General features: G+C 39.8%; 1 protein-coding gene across 2 annotated transcripts in view; it reads right to left on the bottom strand.

Annotated features, from left to right (window-relative positions):
• LOC123511905 (zwei Ig domain protein zig-8-like) overlaps positions 1–9190 on the bottom strand; it is a 300528-nt gene extending 291338 nt beyond the window's left edge. For both annotated transcript variants that reach the window (XM_045267980.1, XM_045267989.1), the window contains exon 1: positions 8845–9190. The gene's annotated coding sequence lies outside the window, so the exon portion shown is untranslated. The remainder of the gene's footprint in view (positions 1–8844) is intronic.
• Positions 9191–9705: the final 515 nt, after the last annotated feature.

Raw genomic sequence — 9705 nt, 5'->3', positions numbered from 1 at the left:
TCTCTCTCTCTCTCACACACACACACACACACACACACACACATCGTCAAATTACACAAAGAAGACGGTGACATCTCGAGCCGTCATTCTCTGCGTCACCTGCCGTTTCTCACCTGAAGCAATGTGAACACCTCTCCAACGCCTTCGTTCACCTATAATTTGCACCTGTTACGGCGAGCTAACTGGAGCGGAGAGTAGAGAATTTGTTGTTTTTCACGCGGGATTTGTCGCCTGTAAACTGCTGTACCTTCAGGATGTGTGGGAAGAAGGAGAAGGTGGTGGTAGTGGTGGTAGTGGTGGTGGTGATGGTGGTGGTGGTGTAGTATGAGGAGGAAGTGGATGAAAAAATGGTTAAATTAAATTAGGTTGAATTAGGAAGGAAGGAATATCAAGCTTAGATTATTAAGAAGAAAAGGAGCAAGAGTATTAGATTAGGTTAAGAGGATTAGATTAAGTTAAGAGGATCATATTACATTAGGTTAAGTTAGGAGGAATGTAAAAGTTAATATGAGGTGGAGTGAAAGTGAACCATTTAAGTGGAGGAGGAATAGATGGTAAGATTAGGAGGAGGAGGAGGAGGAGGAGGTAGAGATGGTTAGCTTAGGAGGCTGAGGAGGAGGAAGAGGAAGAGGAAGAGGAAGAGGTGCTAGAAGTGATATAAGTGGAGCACGTTTAGTGGAGGAGGAATAGATAGTAAAGATAGAAGGAGAGAGTAGAGAGGAGGAAAAGGAAGAGGAGGAGGAGGAGGAGGAGGAGGAAGAAGAAGAGGAAGAAACTTAGGTGTATTTAAGGAGCTGTTAATGTTGCTTTTGAATTGAGATCCATTTCTTGGCTTTTAGATACGAATTGAATTAAGAGAGAGAGAGAGAGAGAGAGAGAGAGAGAGAGTGCATTTACTAGGTTTAGCTGTTATTTTACGAGGCACAAGGAGGGATACCATTGTTCTGCCCCTTTTTGCTTTATGTATTGCCTTCGGTTTTATTGACTTTTTTGGGGGGGGCGTTTCCTCGAATTCCGAAAAAAATATATATATCAATTTTAGTTTTCCTGACTTGGACTTGGAATAGAAGCAACACTAAAACACCTGGAATCGTCTATGTGTATTCTCTCTCTCTCTCTCTCTCTCTCTCTCTCTCTCTCTCTCTCTCTCTCTCTCTCTCTCTCTCTCTGCGTCACAGCATTTTTATTTTCTCTTTCATTTTTAAGACACCTGTGAAAATATATCGTATTTCTACCTTCTTTTTAGACCCTAATCTTTAAACGACTCGATTTTATTTCATTTATGTCCTCTCTCTCTCTCTCTCTCTCTCTCTCTCTCTCTCTCTCTCTCTCTCTCTCTCTCTCTCTCTCTCTCTCTCTCTCTCTCTCTCTCTCTCTCTCTCTCTCTCTCTCTCTCTCTCAAAAAGTAAGTTATCGCCAATCCCACGGTTTTCAAAAATGCACCACCGCCTCCTGCACATTGCAATAAAATAGCTAGTGGTCCCGAAAATATCCAGGGCGACTCAGCTTCCCAGTAAATTAGACTTTTCTGGACCGCCTCCCGTCCGCCAATTATTGCCATTATTGATAACAGCTTCGTACCAACTCAAAAAGAAAAAAAGTCTTACTACATTGGGTAGGAGTTATTCAATTTAAATGTAATGTTTGTTTTTTTTATATCGTTTTCATATTTTAGTGTGTTTTTATTTTTTTTTTTTTCATGTGTGTGTTTCTGGGGTGTTTCTGGGGTGTTCATTTTTGTTTTTCTGTGTAAGAGTTTGAAGGGTTTAATGTAAGTTACGGTTCTTGTATTGCCGTGTTCATGTTGTTTGTTTGTGTTGATGTGCGTGTGTTTTTGGGTGTGTTTCTTAGAAGTAATTGAGGTTTTGATGTGAAATTCTGGTAAGTGATTTTCGTTTTAGATATAAGATTTTGTACTTTGTGTGTGTGTGTGTGTGTGTGTGTGTGTGTGTGTGTGTGACGGATGGCTAACTTTTTCTGTGTTTCAAATGTTCCTAAGTTAATTTCATTGGTAGTAATCGCTGTAAGGTTTAATTATTTCACATATATATAAAGCAGGTAAGATGAGCATTCCAGGTAGGTAGTGAAGTATATTTGTGTCGAAAAAGGTGCAGGCGTTAAATTCAGGCGAGGTAAAAGACAGGAAATAGAGCGAAAGCGCGTGCTAAATTACTTTCATCTTGCACGGAATAGAAAAAAAAAAAGAGAAAGGAAAGAAAAAAAACTTAGATAACATTTTCGCTGCACTTTGGAGCTACACACACACACACACACACACACACACACACACACAGAGAGAGAGAGAGAGAGAGAGAGAGAGAGAGAGAGAGAGAGAGAGAGAAAGAAGTAACACTCGCTTATAATTTTCCTTACTCTTGAAATTGAGGGGAATAGGAAAAATATGTTAATTACCTGAATTTTATGCATGGAGAAGTGCTTTACCTTGTAGTCTGAAATAGGAGAACTGAGGGGCTGAAATGTTGCACCTTGCTTTCCTCTTTCTTATTCCTCCTCCTGCTTTGCACGTCAATAAGGCGTTACAGCTTTCAACTTTATTTCGTCGTATTGCGAAAGGAAGTTGTTTTCATCCATATTGATTCGTTTGTGTTCGATTTACTTCAGATTTCTTTAAGGTATTATTATTTATTTCATATTGTTTTGTTCCTTCTGTTTTGTTTAGTATGCATCTGTTTTTTATTTTATAGAGACATGTGTTCATATCTATTAAATTCTTCGTGTTCTATTTAGTTCAGATTTCTTTAAAGCTTTGTTATTTTTTCATATTTTTCTGTCCCTTTTTACTTTTTGTTTGAGTTATGCATCTATTCCTAATTCTAAAGAGACATGTTCATATCTATTAATTTTCTCATACTTGATTTAGTTTGGCTATCTCAAGACATTGCTATTTCATATTTGAATTTAATCCTTCATTTCATCCTTGTATTTCAGAAACTTATTTGTATTCCACTCTATTAATTTCTTCATGTCTCTCTTTCGTTCTCTTGACTTTTTCTTCTTTCTTCTTTTCTCTCCATTTTTTCTTTAACGCATTTCATTTCCTCTTTTTCCGGTCCGTTCTCGTATTCTCCGCTTTCTCCTTTATTTTCTAATCCCCTTCTATGCTTTTTCTTTCCTTCTCATCTTCTGAACTTTCTGATTTTCCTTTTCTTCCTCTGTTCCTTCCTTAGTTTCTTATTCTCCTTCTTCTCTTCTTTCTCATTTTCTTTTATTCTTCCTTTATTTTTTACTCTGCTATGTTTTTTCTTGGTTTTGTGTTCTTGAGAGAGAGAGAGAGAGAGAGAGAGTCAAGATACACACAACCACACACAAAGACACACACACACACACACACACACACACACACACACACACACACACACACACACACACACACACACACACACACACACACGAATTTTCTCTCTCCGTACCCCACTTTTCCTCTCTCCTCTATTTCCTACAAGCACAAATTCAAACAAGATCAGATCGAAATCACAACATTTTTACCACCACGCCTGAGTTGTAATTTCGCCTTTAATTGCTTTCTCATCGCACTGTTTCGTTCCTGGGGCTTATTTCGGACACTTTTACCAAGGCACGGGGCGGGAGGAGGCCGGGACGCGAGGCGGGAAGATGGTTTGTGGTGTGTGGGCTGGAGTGGGTCAGCTGGGAGAAGAAAGCGAGGGAGAGGGAAGGGGAAATGTTGGAAAGGACGACAGAAGGTGAGTCTCAGCGTGAAAATGCGCTTGATATGACTCGTATATTCTAAAGGTCAGTTATATTGTTTATTGTTGTCTTTGTTAGCACCTGTGTGTGTTTGCTTCATCACAGGTGCAGTGGCTTCGTGTTCTTGGTGTTGGTAATGTCTGCGTGCTATGGTTTGCTTATGAAATGTCGTCTTTATGTAACAACTATTTTTTTAAACTCTTCCGTCGAACTGTTTTAAATGCGTCTGTATTGTTTGTTTCTGTATATTTTGTGTCATGTATATTTTTTCGTTATTTTTTTCTGTATTTGCTTACGTGTATATTTCTTTCTTTTTTTTCGTCAATATTTTTTTGTATTTTTATTTCTTTCTATATTGGTTTGGTTGTGTCTCTATACTTTTGTTGATATTTCCCTGTCTTTCTTTCCTTCTATCTTTCTTTATTTCTTTGACCACATTCTACTCTCTTTTCAGCAGCATTTCTTAACATTTTCCATCTCCCTATGTTATATTTCCCTGTATTTGCTTAGTTTGCTTATCTGAATCCATCACTCACCATATTTTTTCATCATATTTACGTACATTTTTCACTGTTGCACTGGAAAATGACTGGAATTGTTCACGTGACATCACTTCCCTCTTTACCCATACATTCCCTTATAGTGGCGCCCTTTTCTTACCTTCCTCAGCGCCATATCACCCTTTCCTCAGCCCTCTTAAGCCAACCAGTGCCAATATCAGGTGTTTACTCAGGCCAGGTGTTAGAGTCGTGCATATACCCGGGTGGGACTCTTACAGGGTTTTATGCACGCGTCGATTGAAGGCACCGGTGTGTATACATTACATTCATACATAAGTGAGAGACCTTAACAGTGGAACATTGATCTGCTGGAGTACATAGTGCGTACTGTGTTTCCAGGAAGGTTATGTAATGTGTTTGAAAGTCTACGGTTCAAGATTGTCATGTTTCACTGCAAATAGAGAGAGAGAGAGAGAGAGAGAGAGAGAGAGAGAGAGAGAGAGAGAGAGAGAGAGAGAGAGAGAGAAACAGAGACAAAAAACAGACACACACACAAACACACACACACACACACACACACACACACACACACACACACACACATATCGCTTCCTATTTATGTTGCAAAGATACTAATAAATCGCCGGTGATTGCGAGAGTGTCAGCTTTTAGAATCGCACACTTTAATACGTGTTGCAATTGTGATACACGACACGGATAGTGCTTTGCTTTATTACATGTAACACACGCGCTATAAGTTAGAAACACTATCATTACTAAAAGTGTATCGTAACTAAAACTGACACGTGTTGTTTTGCGTCATCACACGAAAACAAGTAAAAAAATACTGCTTGAGTGTATCTGACGTGTGTGACTGAAGATTTAGCCCCTTCAGTACTGGGACACATTTTATCTTGAGATTTGTGTACGATTTCACCATTTTATTGACGTTAGGAAGGGTCTATGGGGGTCAGAAGATTAATAGGGAAATGCGTCATGGTACTGAAGAGGTTAAGCGTTGCAATCAGGATACGGAAGAAAAAAAACCCGCCTTCCGTCACACTTCACATCGAAAAAGTTATGAATTTCACCTAAAATACTTAATTTACTGTACCGTTTGCGTGAATACTGCTTGAGTGTTGTGAATGACGTGTGTGGCCGAAGTCTTAAGCGTCGCAATCAAGATATAGAAGAAAAAAAACTCGCCTTTCGTCACTCTTCATATCGAAAAGGATATGAACTACACCTAAACTACTCAATCTACTGCAGCGTTTGCGTAGTTCAACCTTCTCGTGGATAAGAAACACTAAAACAATCCCTTATCTAAATATTACACCATCCTTACTCTAACAAAAAAAAGCAAATATATAGAGCCCCTTTTCATCCAATAGAACACTACTTTCCCTCATTCAAAACAGAGAAAAGACAAAAGATAAAACAATGATAAACAGATGAGGAGAAATAGTAAAATTGTCCACTGCCTGCCGTCATACATAAAAGATTATATGAAGGAAATACATGCAACCTCTTGTTATCCAATAGAACACATCCAAACGAGAGAAAAGCACAACAAATAAAGAATAGTGATAAATAGATGAGAAGAAGTAGCAAAATTGTCCTCGCCTGCCGTCATACACAAAAAAATACACACAAGACAAATACATAGAGCTTCTTTCATCCATTAGAATACTTCCTTCACTCATCCACATATTAGAATATTTCCTTCACTCATCCACACATTAGATTTTTTACTCATCCACACACTAGAATACTTCCTTCACTCATCCACCCATTAGAATATTTCCTTCACTCATTCTTTCATCCATTAAGACACAAAAAAATACATAGATAATAGTAATAACACGAAGAAGATAAGTAGCAGTATTGTCTGTGCCTCCCGATACTCAAAAAAATATAAGACAAATACATGGAGCGCCTTTCACCCATTAGAACACACAAGATACATACATAGAGCTTCCTTTCACCCATTAGAACACACAAGATACATACATAGAGCTTCTTTTCACCCATTAGAAAAAAAGATACATACATAGAGCTTCTTTTCACCCATTAGGACAAAAGATACATACATAGAGCTTCTTTTCACCCATTAGAACACAAAAGATACATACATAGAGCTCCTTTTCACCCATTAGAACAAAAACTACATACATGGACCTTCTTTAACCCATTAAAACACACAAGATACATACGTAGAGCTTCTTTCACCCATTAGAACACTCAAAATACATAGATAGAGCGTCTTTTACCCATTAGAACACTCAAAATACATAGATACAGGTTCTTTTCACCCATTAAGACACACAAGATACATAAACAACAGTAATAACATGAAGAGGAGAAGTAGCAGCATTGTCCCAGCTTGTCGTCATACACAAAGGCATCAGCGCCCCCTCACTCCGCCTCCACTTAGCCTCGCCACGCACTCCGCTTCGTGATTGGAGACTCGGCGTGACAAAGGAAAGACAATCACCTCACTGCAAGGGCACGTCACTCGTCCCTACAAACTCCTGTAATGCTGCTCTTCCTACTGCAATCTCCTCTCTCTCTCTCTCTCTCTCTCTCTCTCTCTCTCTCTGTCTCTCTTCTCTCTCTCTCTAGCTCTCGTTCTCGTTCTCGCTCTCGTTCTTCTTTTATAATCTTGCCTAATTACGCTTCAGTTTTTATGTAATTGATTCTGTGTGTGTAATTTAGCTACTTCCAAATCCTTGCTTTATTTTATTTTCTCTCTCTCTTTCTCTCATGTGTAATCCGTTTTTTATTGCGTAGTTTTGATTAATAAATGTCCTCCTCATCCTCCTCCTCTTCTTCTTGCTCTTCTTCTTCTTCCTCCTCCTCCTCCTCCTCCTCCTCCTCCTCCTCCTCTTCTCCCGTGTAAAATGAAGCCAATTAATCCTCTCCCTCAAAATATTAATGAAAAAGGCATCAAAGGAACGCCGAACATCCACGAGACTTTAATTAGGCGAAAAAATATTAAGACGTATCACTTGAGGAATGTTCATTGTGCCATTAGCGGTACTATGTGAAAGAGAGTCTAAAAAGCAACACTATATTCCGTCTACTCTAATCTGGCTCCTGGATTTAAAGTATTGTAGTTTATTGATAACGTCATTGATTTGATGTGAATAATACCTGCTTTCTGTTGATCAGCGCTCTTATTACAAGGACAGCTCACGGTTTTCCTCAAGATCTGACAACCACGCATTCTCCTGGACACCATTTGAAGTGGGACCCAGGAGCCACTTTAGAGGTTGACGTAGAAAAGAAAGTAAGCATATTGTAAAGGATGGTGACTCAAAGACGGAACAGACTTGACTTATTTAGAGTAAGGCAGGTACAAAGAATCAATGAATAAAGCTGGGATTATATAAATGGCTGGAATAAACGAGTGATTAAGGGGTTATAACAGCATGAATGCCTAAACTACTAACTTAAAACAATTACTAATGAACTCTAAAGCGGTAAATCTTTCACCAATATCTCAAAATCCACTCAACAAGAAGCAATGCTGTCTTATAACACTACGAACCGAGTATTTGAATATGAAAGAGGAAATAGAAATACCAAATTGACACGGAAACTCCTTGACGCGAAGAAAAGGAACATATATTAAAAACTAGAAAGAGAAGTACAAAACCGTCATCCAACTCTACAAAGCGAGCAAAACCTATATCAATAAAGGGTTGGATCCCAAAAAAGGTGTTACATGCACAACTGTTAGTAATTAGGCATTCAGACGGCGGCAGGAGAGGAGAGGCTGGAAAAGGAGAAAAGTGTAAGTCTTCTTTGAACTTCCACTGTTGTCTGGCATTTTTTTTTGTCATTCTTTGAGTCAAGAGTACTTTCTTTCTTTATGTGGGCGGCTGAAGACTCTCTCTCTCTCTCTCTCTCTCTCTCTCTCTCTCTCTCTCTGTCTATGTCTGTGTCTGTGTGTGTGTGTGTGTGTGTGTGTGTCGCTGTTATTGTTCATAATGACATTTCCTCGTTGTGTATGCATTCTCTCTCTCTCTCTCTCTCTCTCTCTCTCTCTCTCTCTCTCTCTCTCTCTCTCTCTCTCTCTCTCTCTCTCTCTCTCTGGAACTGTTCGTAATGACACTCTTCCTTGTTATGTGTGTGATCCTCTCTCTCTCTCTCTCTCTCTCTCTCTCTCTCTCTCTCTCTCTCTCTCTCTCTCTCTCTCTCTCTCTCTCTCTCAGGTCTCTCTCTCTCTCTTTCTCTTCCCAGGTGACAAAAAGACTATTTATCTTCCCAGTTAACGAAACACTTAAGTACTCTCACTCTTGTTGTACGTGACGATGGTACTCTCTCTCTCTCTCTCTCTCTCTCTCTCTCTCTCTCTCTCTCTGCACTTCAGTTACGTATGTTTTCTTCCATGAGTCATTTGCATACACTTCTTTAGTCTGCATGTTCTTTTCCTTTACTCTTCTCCTTTATCCCAAAAACCCACGTCATTTATCTCCATCACACGTACCTTGATTATTCCTCGCTCCCTGCTGTGTGTTCTGACCCCCTGCCGCCCCTATTCCTCCTCCCTGTCATCCCCTGTAAACCCCCCCTGTAACGCCCTGTAATTCCCTGTAATACTGTAACATCATACCCTGTGGTGATGGGATGTGGTGACTCCTGGGCTGGTGGTGATGTTGAATCTTGCTTTACTATCACGTGTTTCAATCTCACTTCACTTCCCCAGTTTCTGTTTTATTTATTTTTCCATATTTTCTCTCTCTCTTTCTCTTTCAAGTGCATTACAAAGTGCTGTGAATATTTTTTTCCCCTGTGGGTGCTTACTATGGTAGTTTCAATACTCGGGAATGGCACTGTATAGGCCTACCGGGCGGGGTGTTGAGGCCTAGGCTAGAGAACGCTAAGCAGACTGACTGACCAGGAGGATGAAGTGACACGTCCTCCCTCCACGGCAAGCAAGGCAGCACTGGCGATCACGACCGTCGGCGGCTGTAGCGGCGGAGACCCAGCCACCCGACCGCCGCGCATACACACACACACACACACACACACACACACACATCACATCACAACTCACATTTCTGTCTACCGCAGCCTTGCATTTCTGTTTGTTCAGCTGCTGGTTGCCTTTTAACATATTGTGATGGTCTCTATTACTCTGTGCGTGCGTGTGTGTGTGCGTGTGTTTTGTTACGTACGAGTATATGTGTGTGTGTTTTTTTTTTTTTTCATTTTTTCTCGCACTACAATTCAAAACTAGATGTCACGGTCTGTTTTTTTTTTTTTTTTTTTTTTTGTCGTTTTTGGTTTGTTCTGTTTTTTTATCATGTAATATTCGGGAGCGTCCTACTGTGCGTTTTTTCCTAGGCGCATATGGACCAGCAGGAGAGAGAGAGAGAGAGAGAGAGAGAGAGAGAGAGAGAGAGAGAGAGGTGAGGGAGTGCACAAAAAGATAGAAAAATGTTATTGCGATGTGTTCATTGTTTTCTTGGAA

The sequence above is a fragment of the Portunus trituberculatus genome, chromosome 4, assembly GCF_017591435.1.
Source record: "Portunus trituberculatus isolate SZX2019 chromosome 4, ASM1759143v1, whole genome shotgun sequence".
NCBI classification, from domain to species: domain Eukaryota; kingdom Metazoa; phylum Arthropoda; class Malacostraca; order Decapoda; family Portunidae; genus Portunus; species Portunus trituberculatus.
Note: the sequence above shows the minus strand (reverse complement) of the source record. Positions and strands in the feature narration are given on the sequence as shown.